The sequence below is a fragment of the Dryobates pubescens genome, chromosome 30 (assembly GCF_014839835.1).
Source record: "Dryobates pubescens isolate bDryPub1 chromosome 30, bDryPub1.pri, whole genome shotgun sequence".
NCBI lineage: Eukaryota > Metazoa > Chordata > Aves > Piciformes > Picidae > Dryobates > Dryobates pubescens.
Genome location: NC_071641.1, coordinates 4,847,131 through 4,858,901, shown reverse-complemented (window position 1 = coordinate 4,858,901; position 11,771 = coordinate 4,847,131).

Below are 11,771 nucleotides of genomic sequence, written 5' to 3'. Positions count from 1 at the left end.
AATTTCACACAGTTTCAGCATGCATCTGTCACTGTTGGCCTCAGCCAGCATCCATCACACAATGCAATTACACCAATATCAGGCTCTTGCTCACAGAGAAATGAAGTCATTGTAATGGATTAATACCAGAGGAGCAAGGGCTCCTGCTTTGATAAGTGGTGGCTTATCCTTGCTTGGGCATTTCTGTTGTGTTGAAGTACTAATTGCCATACAATAGCTTTCCCCACTTCCCCTGTGCCTATTTGAACTCATGACTGTTAAAAATCAGTCTGGAAGTCTAAAGAAACCTTCTTCCCTGCTGATATGTGTAGCTGCAAAGCAGAGGAGACACACGTTGCTGGAAAGCCACCGAGTGGTGAGAGACCAACTAGTCTGATATGAACTACAGATCAAAAGTCATTACAGCACTGGGGAAAAAAAATATCAAATTTTAATCACAGCCTGGTTTGGATTAAATGTCCACCTAGTCCAATCCCCCTGTATTCAGCAGGGATATCTTCAACTAGAGTGGTTTGCCAGCGCCCCAAACAACCTGACCTCAGATGGTTCCAGGGATGGGGTTTCTACCACCTCTCTGGGGCCACTGTTTCACCACCCTCACAGTAAAGAATTTCTTCCTTCTCTTGAGTCTAAATCTCCCCTCTTTTAGTTTAAAATCACGACCCCTTGTCCTGTCACAACAGGCCCTGCTGAAAAGTGTCCCCTCTGCCAATATTTCATTGGCCCTTTTAAGTACTGGATGGCCACCAGAAGGTCTCCTGAGAGCCTTCTCTTCTCCAGGCTGAACAACCCCAACTCTCTCAGTCTGTCTTCACAGTTGAGGGCTTTCAGCCCTCCCATCATTGTGGTTGCTTTCTCTGGTCCTGCTCCAACAGGTCCATGTGTCCCTCCAGAGGCAGACCCAGCACTGCAGGTGGGGTCTCGGCAGAGCAGAGGGGCAGAACCTCCTCCCTCCACCTGCTGCCCATGCTGCCTACCAACCAGGACACAGCTGGGTTTGGCCTATGAGCACTCATGTCCAGCTTTTTAGCCACCAGCACCCCAAGTCCTTCTCCACAGGGCTGCACTCTAGCCCTTCATCCCCCAGACTGTATTGATATTGAGGATTATCCTGACTGAGTTGCAGAACCTTCCATTTGGACTTGTTGAACATCATGAGGTTCACAGATGTCCACTTTTCGAGGCTGTCCAGGTCTCTCTGGATAGCATCCCATCCCTCTGGTGTGTCAACTGCACTACTCACCTTGGTGTCATTTACAAACATTCTGAGGGTGCACTCAATTCCATTGTGTCATTGATAAAGGCTTTAAACAGCACTGGTGCTGAGGGACATGGTTTAGTGGTGGACATGGCAGTACCGGGTTAACAGTTGGTCTTGATGATCTTAGGCATCTCTTCCAAACAAAAGAGATTCTGATTCCATGGTTCTACCTGTCTTCCAAGAAGAGAACAGACTGGCCAGAAGACATCCAGAACAAGGCTGGCTCTGGCAGGCACACAAACAGGATGTACAAACAGGAACCCAAACCAGGTACCCTTGGTAAGAAGGGATTATGCATCTGGGTTACAGCCAGTTCTACCAGAAAACAGAAGAAAAAGGAATAACAAATACATTAAAATCCAACTTAATCCAACTTTGCACTTAGGTTTTAGGATATAAAAAAAGAACTGGGCAGGCTCTTGCCAGCCAGGTAGCCTTTGAAATGAATGGAGCTGTGTTCAGTGCACTTATCCTCTTAATGAGGACAAATTCTGGCAGTTCACCCTTAGGTAAAAAGGAAAAAAGCTTGCACTGTCAGCTTGATGCACTGTTGAAAGAAAAATCAAGCTCCCATCTTATCTAAACCTGGGGTAATTTTACACATTCATCAACTGCCTGTAGTTGAAGTGTGTTGCTTTCACCATGAGCTGTGTTTGACTAGGTCAAAGGAAGGATCCAAGCTGAAACCAGCTGAAAAAACCCAATCTTCCCTCCAGCATCCAGGTGCTGCTTGAGACTCTGTCCTCTTGTTCTGGTGCTGCCTGCCTGGGAGAAGAGACCAAGCCCCACCTGGCTACAACTCTCTATGAAGAATTTCTTCCTAACATCCAGCCTAAACCTCCACTGGCACAGCTTGAGACTGTGTCCTCTTGTTCTGGTGCTGGTTGCCTGGGAGAAAAGACCAACCCCCACCTGGCCACAGCCTCCCTTCAGGTAGTTGTAGAGAGCAATAAGTCCTCCCCTGAACCTCCTCTTCTCCAGGCTAAGCAACCCCAGCTCCCTCAGCCTCTCCTCGTAGGGCTTGTGCTCGAGGCCTCTCCCCAGTCTCATTGCCCTTCTCTGGACACGTTCAAGAGTCTCAATGTCCTTCTTAAGCTGAGGGGCCCAGAACTGGCCACAGTAGCTTATTTCAGATCCCTCTAGTAAAGTGATCATGCTTGAACTAATAGATTTTAAAATAATCAGCTGTAGCATTACCTGATAACACATTCCCACCTTGGAAGCTCTGCTTCCTTTTTATTCAAGATCTCTTTCGAGCTCTATGGCTCCCTCCAAAAGTTTCAGGCTGCATGGAAGTTACAAACCCAACAACTGTGGGAATGCTAAACTGGGGGTGCTGGTTGACGGTAGACTGAACATGAGCCTGCAGTGTGCCCAGGCAGCTAAGAGGGCCAATGGCATCCTGGCCTGCATCAGGAACAGTGTGGCCAGCAGGAGCAGGGAGGTCATTCTGCCCCTGTACACTGCACTGGTTAGGCCACACCTTGAGTCCTGTGTCCAGTTCTGGGCCCCTCAGTTTAGGAAGGAGGTTGACTTGCTGGAACAAGTCCAGAGAAGAGCAACGAAGTTGGTGAGGGGTTTGGAACATAAGCCCTACGAGGAGAGGCTGAGGGAGCTGGGGTTGCTTAGCCTGGAGAAGAGGAGACTCAGGGGTGACCTTATTGCTCTCTACAACTACCTGAAGGGAGGTTGTAGACAGACGGATGTTGGTCTCTTCTCCCAGGCGGCCAGTACCAGAACAAGAGGACACAGTCTCAGGCTGCGCCAGGGGAGGTTCAGGCTGGATGTTAGGAAAAAGTTCTATACAGAAAGAGTGATTGCATATTGGAATGGGCTGCCTGGGGAGGTGGTGGAGTCACCATCACTGGAGGTTTTCAGGAGAAGACTTGATGGGGTGCTTGGTGCCGTGGGTTAGTTGTTTGGCTGGTGTTGGATTGGTTGATGGGTTGGACGCGATGATCTTGAAGGTCTCTTCCAACCTGGTTTATTCTATGTAATTCTATGTAATTCTAAAAGCAGCATTTCTTTTTTTGCTTTCAAAACACACCACCTGGTAAATTATCAGTCACCTTCACGTTTAGCAGCAGCTGAAAATGTTTAATAAGACACAATGCAAACCTCATGGCAGGCCAGTGCAATCATTTTTGATGCAGGCAGATCTACTTGACAGCGCGGCAGAAGCTAGTTAACTTCACAATTACAGAGAAAAGAGCCCACAGGCAAAGCGACTCAGTCGATAAAACCAATCCCTGTCCCCCAGGAGCTATTCTGCTAAAGAGTCATCCAGCTCCTGCTATTTAAAAACCTCTGCTGGTAGGAGAAGGGCCAGAATTAACAATCAATGCTCTAAATCAAGCACGGTATTGCCAGCACCATAATGAGTTTTACTACAGGAGTAGCAGAGAATTAAAAATAAATATTAGTTTTGCAGCTCTGTGGCAGGTTTGGATGCAGGGCAAAAGGAGGAGAGCTGAAACCAGAAGCAACACAGGAAAACACAGCAGTGTCCCTTCATGATCATAGAATCATAGAACTGTTGAAGTTGGAAGAGACCTTTGAGATCAAGTCCAGCCACTCACCTACAGCTCACAGTCTCACCACCACTGCTAAGCCACTACCACAAATCCACAGCCCTCAGCAATGCACCCACATGTCTTTTAAATACCTCCAGGGATGGTGACTCTACCACCTCCCTGGGCAGCCTGTTCCAATGCCTGAGAACCATTACTGTGAAGAAATGTTTCCTAATATCCAACCTGAACTTCCCTTGGCACAACCTGAGGCCATTTCCTCTTGTCCTGTCACCTGTGAGAAGAGACTGACCCACATCCCGCTCCCACCTCTGAAGTTAGCTTTTGTCACATTGACTAAGTGCAACAATAGAATATAGTTACAGAATTGGAGAATCATTTTGGTTGAGAAAGGCCGTTAAGATCATAGAACTATTGAGGTCAGAAGAGACCTTTAAGATCATAAAGTCCAACTGCTTGCCTGGAGCAATTATCAAGTCCGATCATTATCTAATTCTACCAAGTCTGGTGGTAAATCATGTCCCACAACACCACATCTCTGCCTCTTTTAAACACCTCCAGAGATGAGGATTCCAGTGTTTGAGAAACCTTTGAGTGAAGAATTTTCTTGCAATAGCCAACCTAAGCCTCCCTTGGTACAACTTGAAGCCATAAATGGTTTAGGTTGAAAGGGACCTTAAACATAACCTAGTTCCAAGCACCCTGGCATGGACAGAGACACCTTCCACTAGACCAGTTTGCTCCAACCTGACTTTGAACACTTCCATGGAGGGATCATCCACAGTATCTTTGGGCAGCATGTTCCAGTGCTTCATCACCCTAACAGTGAAGAATTTTTTCCTCACATCTCATCAAAATCTCTCCTCTTTCAGTTTTAACCCTATCAGTTTTAACCCTATCAGTTTCATCCTATCACTGCACTTCCTGCTAAAGATTCCCTTTCCATCTTTCCTGTATGCCCCCTCTAAGCACTGGAAGGCTGCTACAAAGTCTAAAATGCACAACTGCTTTTTCTCCGAGTTCCTTCTCCAAGTGGATCCTCTGAGCCAGCAGCCAAAGGAATTATGGCATGAAAACACACAGGACAGCTTTAGACTGGCACACCTGTGAGTGGTTTGTTCTCAAGGTAAAAGAGACCTTGTGAGGCACCAGGTTTTGAAAAGTCACTGATTATCAGTTGTACTTTTCACTACTCAAACACCTTCTCTTTTCATCAGCCCACCTAACACTCCCACATCATGTAAAACAGTGTTACCTTTTTGTCACACTCTAGGAAAGCTGCAGAGGTATGATGTAAACTGGGAAAGCATCTGCCTTGCAAGAGACCTCTGCTGGAAAATAGAGGGGATCCTCTCAGTTGCCCATCAGCCACTTTCCTGCCTAGTGGACAGGACAAGGGGCTATGGGTACAAACTAGAACACAGGGGGTTTCACTTAAACTTGAAGAGAAACTTCTTTGCTGAGGGTGCCAGAGCACTGGAGCAGGCTCCCCAGAGAGGCTGTGGACTTTCTCGAGAGATTCTAAACCCACCTGGACACTGTGATCCTGGGCAACCTGCTGCGGGTGACCTTGCCGTAGCAGGAGGGTTGGACCGGATGATCTCCAGAGGTCGTTTCCAGCCCCTACCCCGTGGGGATTCTGTGATTCCTGCTGGCTGTTCGCCTCAGGGTCCATCAGAGGGCAGCAGACTCCTTCGTAGCAGCGCCACCAGCATTCCCTTTCCCTTTTCGTTTTCGCCCTTCTCCTGAGGGAGGGAGAACAGTAGTGTTATTTTATCCTCCTGTCTGAGGCAAACAAACAAACACACCAACCAAACCCCCCAAAATAAAGAAAAATAATTACTCAAACTGCATGGAAATTTTAGGTGCTCTAATCAATACCCCAGCATCTCTGGATATCCTGGAAATCAGCAGAGGTGTAGAGCATAGAGCAGTAGGTTGGTTACACATATACTGGAAAAGATTTCATGGCTAGTTACTGATATCAGAAGAGGTAAATGGTGAGAAGATCATCTAGGTTCCACCTTCCACTCGACCAGGTTGCTCAAGCCCTCATCCAACCTGGCCCTGAACACTTCCAGGGAGGGGGCATCCACAACCTCCTTGGGAATGTGCCTCACCACCTTCCCTGTATGGAATCTCTTCCTAATATCCAGTCTAAAGCTACCCTCTTCTATCTTAAATCCATTCCGCCTCATCTTTTCACTACAAGTCCTTGTAAAAAGTCCCTTCTCAGCTTTCCTATAGCCCCCTTCAGGTACTGAAAGCCACTATAAGGTCTTCCCAGAGCCTTCTCTTCTCCAGAAATCCGTTAAGATAAAATCCTAGGAAAATACAAGGTGATCATGGAAATTAATGGCACTTCTCAAGAAGTATTTTCAGTCTAGTTCTAGGGACTAAGATCTCACACTAATCACCAGACATATAGGAGTGAATATTAGCATATTCAGATTTATGCCTCTAGGGCATAAAAACAATTCTACAAGTCAGCAGTGCAGAAGAGAGATGGCCATAATAAAAGAGAACTTCATTCAACACACCTCAAGACACAGATGCGCAGTGGAGTCGTATTACTCTGCATTTTCTATGCACCTTGAAATGCATCTTTGATCTTCTCAGTGTCTAAAGGGCAGGTGTCAAGAGGATGGGGCCAGACTCTTTTCAGTGGTGAAAAGGAGAGGTACAAAGATGCTGAGGGGAAGAAAAGCTGAGAGACCTGGGGTCCTCTAGCCAGGAGAAGAGCAGCCTGATAGGGGATCTCCTCAATGCTCAGCAAGGGCTAAAGAGTGGGGGTCAAGAAGATGTAGCCAGACTCTTTTCAGTGGTGCTCAGTGACAGGACAAGAGGCAATGGGCACAAATCAGAATCCAGGAAGTTCCACCGGAAGGAGAAACTTCTTTGTTGTGAGGGTGCTGGAGCCCTGGAGCCAGCTGCCCAGAGAGGTTGTGGAGTCTCCTTCTTTACAGAGATTCCAAACCCACCTGGACGTTGTGGGCCACCTGCTCTGGGCACCCCTGGTGTAGGTGGAGGGTTGGACTGAAAGATTTCCAGAGGTGCTTTCTAACCACTACCATGCTGGCATTCTGCGCTCTTCCAGTGTAAAAGCAATCTTTTCTGAAGAAGAAATGTCTGCTTTTCTTAGAAAGAGATCAGAAAAACAAATAAACAAACAATAACACCCTCCAAGCTTAAGACCCAGTGTTCTAGGACTTTTCTGAAGCTATCCTAAATCAAGAGCTTTTTGGTTGGAAACATCACCAACCTTTATCCCCTTCTTTGGTTTGGTTTTCCAGGTGATCAAACTTTTAAAAAGCAAATACTTTGTCTTGTTTCACTGTTTCTGCCCAGCACATGTTGCATTTTACTTAGGATTATCCATGCTGTATATGTATACACTTCTGATGCCATGCATAATTTCTTACATAGCATCATTTAAAGGAACAATTTACCCTGCAACATAATATTTACTTGCAGAAATTGTCACTGCTCTTGATGTATTTGCAGAAGGTGGTTTAACCTCTGCTACAGTAAGTTAGAATCATAGAATCACAGAATCATTGCAGTTGGAAAGGACCTTTAAGATCAAGTCCAACCATTATCTAACTCTACAAAGGCTGCTGCTCAACCATGTCCCTCAGCACCACATCTCTGTGTCTTTTAAAATTCACCTCCAGGGATGAGGACTCAATCACTGCCCAGGGAGGTGGTGGAGTCACCGTCCCTGGAGGTGTTCAAGAGGGGACTGGACGTGGCGCTTGGTGCCATGGTCTAGTCATGAGGTCTGTGGCGACAGGTTGGACTCGATGATCTTTGAGTTCTCTTCCAACTTTGATGATACTGTGGTACTGTGATTTCCTTTCCCAGTTTAAGCTTATTTAAAAACCAGAACTCCACCTGTCAAGCCCTAAGTAATAGTAGTGGTAATAATAATGATAGTGATGATGATGATGACGATAATAATAGCAGCTTCCTGTGCTTTCCCAGGTCCTCCCTGAACATGAGAGTGATCTCTCCAGACCACTGCTCCTGCAGTAAAGATCCCTGTGTTGTGACAGCTTCTCCTGAGGTACCTTTCACAATGTTGGAGCTCCTGCAGAGGTGACCCAGTTGTCCCTGGGTTATTCAGAGATATTCATGTATGTTTTTATATTTTGAGGGTGAGATTCACCTCCCCTTGCTCCCTTCTGCCAAGCAGGACTATGTGAGAAATGTCACTCAGGGCAGAGAAACTGAAGCACTGGGAAATGCTCACAGACTTTTGCAGGAGAGGGCTATACATCAACGCGTTGGTGCTTGGCCTGTCTGCAGCCCCAAGGAAGCTGTCAGTGCTAATAAAGCCACCGAAAGATGGATGATATCCTAATTATAGGAACTTCAAAGAAAATCACTCATTATAATGAATCTACAGCTTAATTTCCTAAGGACTCTGGGGTTCAGCCTAGACATTGCCTTCACAGAATGATAGAATTGTTTTGATTGGAAGAGACCTTTAAGATCGTCGAGTCCAACTGTTCACCTAGCACTGCCAGGTCACTGCTAGGCTGTGCTCCTCACTACCACATCTACACAGCTTTTAAATCTCTCTAGGGATGGTGACTCCTCCATTTCTCTGGGCAGCCTCTTCTAGGGCTTGGCATTCTTTTGGGGGAAGAAAAATTTTTGTGAGGTCCAACCTAAACCTCCCCTGGTACAACCTGGGGTCATTTCACAGGTGAAGAAGTTGAAAGCTGGGCCTGAAAAGAGCAATCCATGTCCACTCTTAGACCCTACTTGTACAGACCACAACACACCAAGAAATTACATTTCAGTGCTGAGAAATAAGGTAGGCAGGTTTCAGTCTTTCTCAGCATAGAAGAGATGAGTCACATTTTTAAGAAGCAAATCTCCACTTCTAGGCTAAATTTGGAACCTCAGAAATGCCCCTAAATTGGAGAATTTCAGCAAAGAGTTTAGGTTTCTTTCCATTTCACAGCTGTGAGATCTCTGCCGTTTGGGATATAGTGGAGATATCTCTATGTTTATGTCTAAATCAGGGACAAAAAGCTTGTGGTTAAGGCTGTGGTCAAGGTGTGGGAAAGGCAGGAACCACAGATGTGATGGCTCTTCTGCCACCTGCTGCAAACCTGCCAGGGCTAAGGTTGCATATCTGAGAGACTATGGCCCTGAATTTAAACACAGCACAGCCAGAGGAATTCACTTTGATTTTCAACCAAGTGGTTTGGATGCTCAGTTACAGACCACAGTTTCTTTGGAGAACTGGAAGAGTTCTCCAAGTATATGTAGCACCTTCTACAGACTTTGAACTTTATGGAAAGCAGCAGGTTCTGTCCTCACCCATCCTTCTTCACCTACCTTCCAGTATGTATCAGACAACATGTTAGGGTTTATAATGTAAAATGAAATGCTCTCTATAATTACCTGAAAGGAAACCTCTTTGAGGTGGGTGTCAGTCTCTTCTTCCTAGCATCATATGATAGAACAAGAGGAAATCCACTGGAACTGTGCCAGAGGAGTTTAGGTTGGATGTTAGGAAAGCTCTCTTTCCTGCATGAGTGGTCAGGCATTGGAACAGGCTGCCCTGTGGAGAGAGGTAGAGGAGTTACCATCCCTGGAGGTGTTCAAGAAGTGTGTGGATGTGGCACTTCAGGACATGGTTTAATGGCCATGGTGGTGTTGGGTTGACCACTGGACTCGATGCTCTGAAACAATTCTGTGGTGTTTCCATTGTTCAGATGCTGTTGATTCCCATCCCCTGAGCAGGCAGGACCAGAGGCACGCAAGGGACTTGGTGCTTCCCAGGCCAACTGGGCTGCAGCTTTTGCACTGGGATTTTAGGCAAATTGAGAACAAGAAAGAAGCTTTTAAGAACAAACTCATGGATTTATCAGATGTAACAATTTGAGAGGAGAAGACAACATCAAAAAAGGTTCAGTGAAATGGATCATGCTATATGCCACAGGTTATACATTAGCTTTGATGTTGCTATCAAACCCTAAGCCAGCAAAGGTAAAACAAACCAGAAACCACACTAAATTATCCACAAGAATAATGTGGATGCCTGTGAAGTTCAAGCAGCTTGGCAAAACACACCTCTCAGGTAGGAGTTTCTAATTTATAAAGGTTTCTCAGCCCATAAATTGCTGTTTTCCAGGCATGGCATGTAACCTGCAATATAGCTGTAGAGGCAGATGAGAAGAAAACTGATGATCTATATTCATCCATCTTCATTTGTCTTTCATGAATATGAGAAGATAAGTAGGGCCTCCATTTCACAGTGCTAGCCTTTGCTCCCTGATACCATCTTAGCAGTCACTTATCACCATCTCTCCCTCTGCTCTCCTTCCATCAGACCTGGCCTTATAAGTTGAGACATGCTCAAGTGACCACAGCTCTGAGATTTTGAAGTAAGGTTGTTTTCTTTTGGAAATGGAAGTTTGCATGGGAAAGGAAAACCACAAAGGGATACCACTGGAAACGATGTTTAAACAGCCACATCAATGAAGTTTAAAATGCTGTTTGCATTGATATTTCTGTTACAAACATCACCATGCTCCCTGCAGATCAACACTGTCGCAGGGTGTATTGGATTTTAACAGCACCTCCAGGTTTAATATCAGCTAATGAATGAAATATGCCCACAGATGTCAAAGCATCTGCAAGCAGATTATTTTGCTGCAGCTAGAGGGTGACTGTTTCTAATATGGAAATAATTTCCCTTATTGAAATAAAAGAAAAAAAAAAGGAGGTTATTGAAAAGGATCTTCTGGTTAGTTTGGGGCTGGCTATTCAGACTTCTTTTCTTTGTTTATGAAATCCAAGTGGAAAACACTTTCAGGCTGCTTATTGCTAAGCAGCACAGCTAACACAGGTAAGCCAGGAAGCTAACGAGATAGAATCATTTAAGGTTGGAAAAGGCCTTTAAGATCAACCCAGTACTGCTGGGTCACCACTAAACTATGTCCCTCAGCACCACAGCTACACAGCTCTTCAATCCCTCCAGGGATCACAGTATCACAGTATAACTAAGGTTGGAAGAGATCCCAACGATCATCAAGTCCAACCTGTCTCGATAGACCTCACGACTAGACCATGGCACCAAGTGCCACGTCCAGTCTCCTCTTGAACACCTCCAGGGATGGGCAGCCTGTTCCAGAACGTGACAACCCTTTTGGTAAAGAAATTGTTCCTCCTGTCCAACTTAAACCTCCACTGGAACAACTTGAGAACATTTCCTCTTGCCTTGTCATTTTTTACCTGGGAGAAGAGATTGATCCCCATTCTGTGTCCAACCTCCTTCCAGGGAGTTGCAGAGCATGAGGAGGTCTCCCTTCAGCCTCCTTTCCCCCAGAGTAGACAACCCCAGTTACCTCAGGTTGCTCCTCACAAGACTTTTGCTCTAGACCCTTCAGAAGTTTCATTTGTACAGAATGCAAGAGAGTATCAAAGTCCCTAACCACGAAGGAGTGCAACAGGTAAACAAACTCAGGTCTATGAACGGAGTTGGACAGGGTATTATCTTGCAGTTTTCCTCAAAATTTTTTCAAAGGAAAGTCTGGGAACAGGACATTGACCTCCTCAGTAGGTAATACTCTTCATCCCTCTTTAGTGAAGAGAGGATGTCATCATTTATTCCAAGAAACATTCTCTGGCATGGACTTGTAAGAATAAACCCAGAGTTTTATTTCATCATATATATTGATTTATTACTTGTGTCAAAAGCAATTTAAAGAGCAAATTCTTCTCTAGGAAGCTGGCAAGTGCCAACCACCCACTTGCAAGGGTGCAAAAATCTTCTTTCATATATACACTGACTGGTAATTTTGAAGAGCAAAGCCATAATGTGCAGGGACAAACATACTTTGTGTATGTTGTCCAAGATTAACTTCAAGACTAAATATGTTCCGCTGAAAGTCATAAAGCATCTTGACAAAGCATTTAGTCTGCAAGAGTTTCCTCTCTTATAAATCTCAAGCAGCTGT